The sequence below is a fragment of the Anomaloglossus baeobatrachus genome, chromosome 4, assembly GCF_048569485.1.
Source record: "Anomaloglossus baeobatrachus isolate aAnoBae1 chromosome 4, aAnoBae1.hap1, whole genome shotgun sequence".
Classification (NCBI taxonomy): domain Eukaryota; kingdom Metazoa; phylum Chordata; class Amphibia; order Anura; family Aromobatidae; genus Anomaloglossus; species Anomaloglossus baeobatrachus.
This window is the reverse complement of record NC_134356.1, coordinates 655,400,350-655,406,350: the sequence shown is the minus strand read 5'-3', so window position 1 is coordinate 655,406,350 and position 6,001 is coordinate 655,400,350.

Below are 6,001 nucleotides of genomic sequence, written 5' to 3'. Positions count from 1 at the left end.
CACGGTTGTTTTTGGCTATATACCCTCCTGTATTGCTCAGAGGAGACAACAGCATGTCGTCCACAAATAGCAAGGGTGCCAAAGCACAGACTTACTATGCTGCCTGTGCAGCATGTACGGCTATACTGCCGGCAGGTTCCACTGACCCTCATTGTGTGCAATGCTCGGCCCCTGTGGCACTTACTCAGCCGGAGCCTCTGCTAAGGGTGGCCCAGGAGGAACCACCTGTTAACACTGTCCAGGTGACAGGGACGGAGTTTGCAGTTTTTACTGAAAGACTTTCTGAGACTATGGCTAAGATATTAGAAGCCTTGCAGTCCAGGCCAGCATCTCAAGCCATGGGCACTGTGGAATCATTGCCCCCTGGTTCCCCTCAGTTGGAACAACAATGTTCTCCCGGGGTGTCTCATAGATCCCAGGGTGAGGTCTCTGACATGGAACGCAGTCCCAGACCGACTAAGCGAGCTCGCTATGAAATCCCCTCGACATCATCACATTGTTCAGGGTCTCAGCGAGAGGACTCTCTGTATGATGAAGCGGAGCTAGCTGATCAGGATTCTGATCCTGAAGCCGCTCTCAACCTTGATACTCCTGATGGGGACGCCATAGTGAATGATCTTATTGCGTCCATCAATGAAATGTTGGATATTTCTCCCTCAGCTCCTCCAGTGGAGGAGTCAGCTTCTCAGCAGGAGAAATTCCGTTTCAGGTTTCCTAAGCGTACAATGAGTATGTTTCTGGACCACTCTGACTTCAGAGAGGCAGTCCATAAACACCGAGCTTGTCCAGATAAGCGTTTTTCCAAGCGCCTTAAGGATACACGTTACCCCTTCCCCCCCCTGACGTGGTCAAGGGCTGGACTCAGTGTCCCAAGGTGGATCCTCCAGACTGGCGGCTAGATCCATAGTTGCAGTGGAAGATGGAGCTTCACTCAAGGATGCCACTGACAGACAGATGGAGCTCTGGTTGAAATCCATCTATGAAGCTATCGGCGCGTCTTTTGCTCCAGCATTCGCAGCCGTATGGGCACTCCAAGCTATCTCAGCTGGTCAGGCGCAAATTGACGCACTCACACGTACGTCTGCGCCGCAGGTGGCGTCCATAACCTCTCAAACGTCGGCATTTGCGTCCTACGCTATTAATGCTGTCCTGGACTCTGCGAGCCGTACGGCGGTTGCAGCCGACAATTCGGTGGCAATACGCAGGGCCTTGTGGCTACGGGAATGGAAGGCAGATTCGGCTTCCAAAAAGTGCTTAACTGGATTGCCATTTTCTGGCGACCGCTTGTTTGGTGAGAGATTGGATGAAATCATCAAACAATCCAAGGGAAAGGAAACATCCTTACCCCAGGCCAAACCAAAAACACCCCAACAGAGGAGGGGACAGTCGAGGTTTCGGTCCTTTCGGGGGGCGGGCAGGTCCCAATTCTCCTCGTCCAAAAGGCCTCAGAAGGATCAGAGGAACTCCGACGCATGGCGGTCCAAATCACGCCCTAAAAAGACCGCCGGAGGTGCCGCTACCAAGGCGGCTTCCTCATGACTTACGGCCTCCTCACACCGCATCCTCGGTCGGTGGCAGGCTCTCCCGCTTTTGCGACACCTGGCTGCCACAAGTAAAAGACCGTTGGGTGAGAGACATTTTGTCTCACGGTTACAGGATAGAGTTCAGCTCTCGTCCTCCGACTCGATTCTTCAGAACATCTCCGCCTCCCGAGCGAGCCGCGGCTCTTCTGCAGGCGGTGGGCATTCTGAAGGCAGAAGGAGTGGTGGTCCCAGTTCCTCTTCAGCAACAGGGTCACTGTTTCTACTCCAACCTGTTTGTGGTTCCAAAGAAGGACGGGTCTTTCCGTCCTGTTTTGGATCTAAAACTGCTCAACAAACACGTAATGACCAGGCGGTTCCGGATGGAATCCCTCCGCTCCGTCATCGCCTCAATGTCCCAAGGAGATTTCCTAGCATCGATCGATATCAAAGATGCTTATCTCCACGTACCGATTGCTCCAGAGCATCAGCGCTTCCTGCGCTTCGCCATAGGAGACGAACACCTTCAGTTCGCGGCACTGCTGTTCGGCCTGGTGACAGCCCCAAGGGTTTTCACCAAGGTCATGGCTACAGTAGTTGCGGTCCTCCACTCTCAGGGTCACTCGGTGATACCTTACTTAGACGATCTGCTGGTCAAGGCACCCTCTCAAGAGGCATGCCAACACAGCCTCAACGTTACTCTGGAGACTCTCCAGAGTTTCGGGTGGATCATCAATTTTCCAAAGTCAAATCTGACACCGGTCCAATCGCTGACATATCTTGGCATGGAGTTTCATACTCTTCCAGCGATAGTGAAGCTTCCGCTGGACAAACAGCGTTCACTACAGACAGGGGTGCAATCTCTCCTTCAAGGTCGGTCACACCCCTTGAGGCGCCTCATGCACTTCCTGGCGAAGATGGTGGCAGCCATGGAGGCAGTTCCTTTCGCGCAGTTTCACCTGCGTCCTCTTCAATGGGACATCCTACGCAAATGGGACAGGATGCCGACGTCCCTAGACAGGAACGTCTCCCTCTCTCAGGCAACCAAAGCTTCCCTTCGGTGGTGGCTTCTTCCCACCTCATTATCGAAGGGGAAATCCTTCCTACCCCCATCCTGGGCGGTGGTCACGACGGACGCGAGTCTGTCAGGGTGGGGAGCAGTTTTTCTCCACCACAGGGCTCAGGGTACGTGGACTCAGCAAGAGTCCTCACTTCAGATCAATGTTCTGGAGATCAGGGCAGTGTATCTTGCCCTAAAAGCGTTCCAGCAGTGGCTGGAAGGCAAGCAGATCCGAATTCAGTCGGACAACTCCACAGCGGTGGCTTACATCAACCACCAAGGTGGAACACGCAGTCGGCAAGCCTTCCAAGAAGTCCGGCGGATTTTGATGTGGGTGGAAGCCACGGCCTCCACCATCTCCGCAGTTCACATCCCGGGCGTAGAAAACTGGGAAGCAGACTTTCTCAGTCGCCAGGGCATGGACGCAGGGGAATGGTCCCTTCACCCGGACGTGTTTCAGGAGATCTGTTGCCGCTGGGGGATGCCGGACGTCGACCTAATGGCGTCACGGCACAACAACAAGGTCCCAACATTCATGGCTCGATCTCAAGATCACAGAGCTCTGGCGGCAGACGCCTTAGTTCAGGATTGGTCGCAGTTTCGGCTTCCTTATGTGTTTCCTCCTCTGGCACTGTTGCCCAGAGTGTTACGCAAGATCAGGGCCGACTGCCGCCGCGCCATCCTCGTCGCTCCAGACTGGCCGAGGAGGTCGTGGTACCCGGATCTGTGGCATCTCACGGTCGGCCAACCGTGGGCACTGCCAGACCGACCAGACTTGCTGTCTCAAGGGCCGTTTTTCCATCTGAATTCTGCGGCCCTCAACCTGACTGTGTGGCCATTGAGTCCTGGATCTTAGCGTCTTCAGGATTATCTCAAGAGGTCATTGCCACCATGAGACAGGCTAGGAAACCAACGTCCGCCAAGATCTACCACAGGACGTGGAAAATATTCCTGTCGTGGTGCTCTGCTCAGGGTTTCTCTCCCTGGCCATTTGCCTTGCCCACTTTTCTGTCCTTTCTTCAATCCGGATTGGAAAAGGGTTTGTCTCCCTTAAGGGACAAGTCTCTGCGCTCTCTGTGTTTTTTCAGAAGCGCCTGGCCAGACTCCCACAGGTACGCACGTTCCTGCAAGGGGTTTGTCACATCGTCCCTCCTTACAAGCGTCCGTTAGAACCCTGGGATCTGAACAGGGTGCTGATGGTTCTTCAGAAACCACCGTTCGAGCCAATGAGGGATATTTCGCTCGCACGCCTTTCGCAGAAAGTGGTTTTTCTAGTAGCAGTCACTTCACTTCGGAGAGTGTCTGAGCTAGCAGCGTTGTCATGCAAAGCTCCTTTCCTGGTGTTTCACCAGGACAAGGTGGTTCTGCGTCCGGTTCCGGAATTCCTCCCTAAGGTGGTATCCCCCTTTCATCTCAATCAGGATATCTCCTTACCTTCTTTTTGCCCTCATCCAGTTCACCAGTGTGAAAAGGATTTGCACTTGTTAGATCTGGTGAGAGCACTCAGTCTACATTTCTCGTACGGCGCCCCTGCGCCGCTCGGATGCACTCTTTGTCCTTGTCGCTGGCCAGCGTAAAGGGACACAAGCTTCCAAATCAACCCTGGCTCGGTGGATCAAGGAACCAATTCTCGAAGCTTATCGTTCCTCGGGGCTTCCGGTTCCCTCAGGGCTGAAGGCCCATTCTACCAGGGCCGTGGGAGCGTCCTGGGCCTTGCGACACCAGGCTACGGCTCAGCAGGTGTGTCAGGCAGCTACCTGGTCGAGCCTGCACACTTTCACGAAACACTATCAGGTGCATACCTATGCTTCGGCAGATGCCAGCCTAGGTAGGCGAGTCATTCAGGCGGCGGTTGCCCACCTGTAGGACGGAGCCGTTACGGCTCTATTATGAGGTATTATTTACCCACCCAGGGACTGCTTTTGGACGTCCCAATTGTCTGGGTCTCCCAATGGAGCGCCAAAGAAGAAGTGAATTTTGTTTACTTACCGTAAATTCCTTTTCTTCTAGCTCCAATTGGGAGACCCAGCACCCGCCCCTGTTTTTGTGTACACATGTTGTTCACGTTGAATGGTTTCAGTTCTCCGATATTCCTTCGGATTGAATTTACTTTAAACCAGTTTATAATTTTTTTCCTCCTTCTTGCTTTTGCACCAAAACTGAGGAGCCCGTGGCAGCACGGGGGGTGTATAGGCTGAAGGGGAGGGGCTTTACACTTTTAGTGTAATACTTTGTGTGGCCTCCGGAGGCATAGCTATACACCCCAATTGTCTGGGTCTCCCAATTGGAGCTAGAAGAAAATGAATTTACGGTAAGTAAACAAAATTCCCTTCTTACCCTGCACAAATTCCAAGAAAGCGTGGGTTTTTTTTTTTGGTAGTATTACATGTAGGGAAAAACATACTAAAAGTTTACCAAGATAGGGTTACCACAAAGGGTCCAAATGTGATGTCAAAGAATATGGCCGCCAAAGCTGTAAAATGTTAAAGGTGACTCTCCTTTCAATATATATCATATTTCTTTTACAATTACTACTGTCGAGGAATTTGGGTGAAGACTGCTAATGGAGTCTTCGTTTGGGATATCCAGAGACGGTACCGTATTAGCTATATATATCAGAGCCGATATTAATGTATCAGACAATGAATACATGATATGTTCTCCTTGAGCCAGCATCACCAACTGAACTCGTGTATTGGAAGACACCCAATTATACAAAAAAGCTACTTCGGCCTTGAAGCTAAACAGGGAGTTCTCCACTCCTTAATTTCTCACAGCATCTTGTAAAACACATCTTTGTTTCTTGCACATTCTTTCTGTGTGAACAGTACTGATAAGACTTTTACTCATCATTTTAAAAGACTTCCATCGTTTCTACATCTGTTCACTTATTCTTGGTAACTCCTTTACGACTATACAGCTTTGAATTATATTATAGATCTGTGCAATTGCTACGTAGACAGATTAGAATACAACTACATCTACGTTTTTGATTATTTACATACACAGATATTCTTATTTAACGATTTATGAATGACTTGCATGTTGTAAGGCGTACTGGTCAGGCCTGGGTTGCGACCTAGTAATCGAGCAAGCGTTGATGCGCTCCCTAAAAACTGCAGGAGGACTCTCCAGAGGAAGTGGAATGTCTGAAAATCAGAGGGCCTTGTGGACTCTGTCTGTGCCAGTGTCCTCTTCCTACAGTGATGTAATGCAGGGTTTCACTCGCCAGAGCTTTGTCACCAGTGAGCAACACAAGGAGGCAAGAACGTCAAGGACGAGAAGAGATCGTGAAGGCCTGGAGAAAATTGCAGATAAACTCGAGACCTTTTCACCTTTCTCTGAAGAAGTGTCTCTTCGCAACATGATCACCGGTGTCAATGCAAATAAGGATGTGAATGTCCATAACCTGTTCACCATT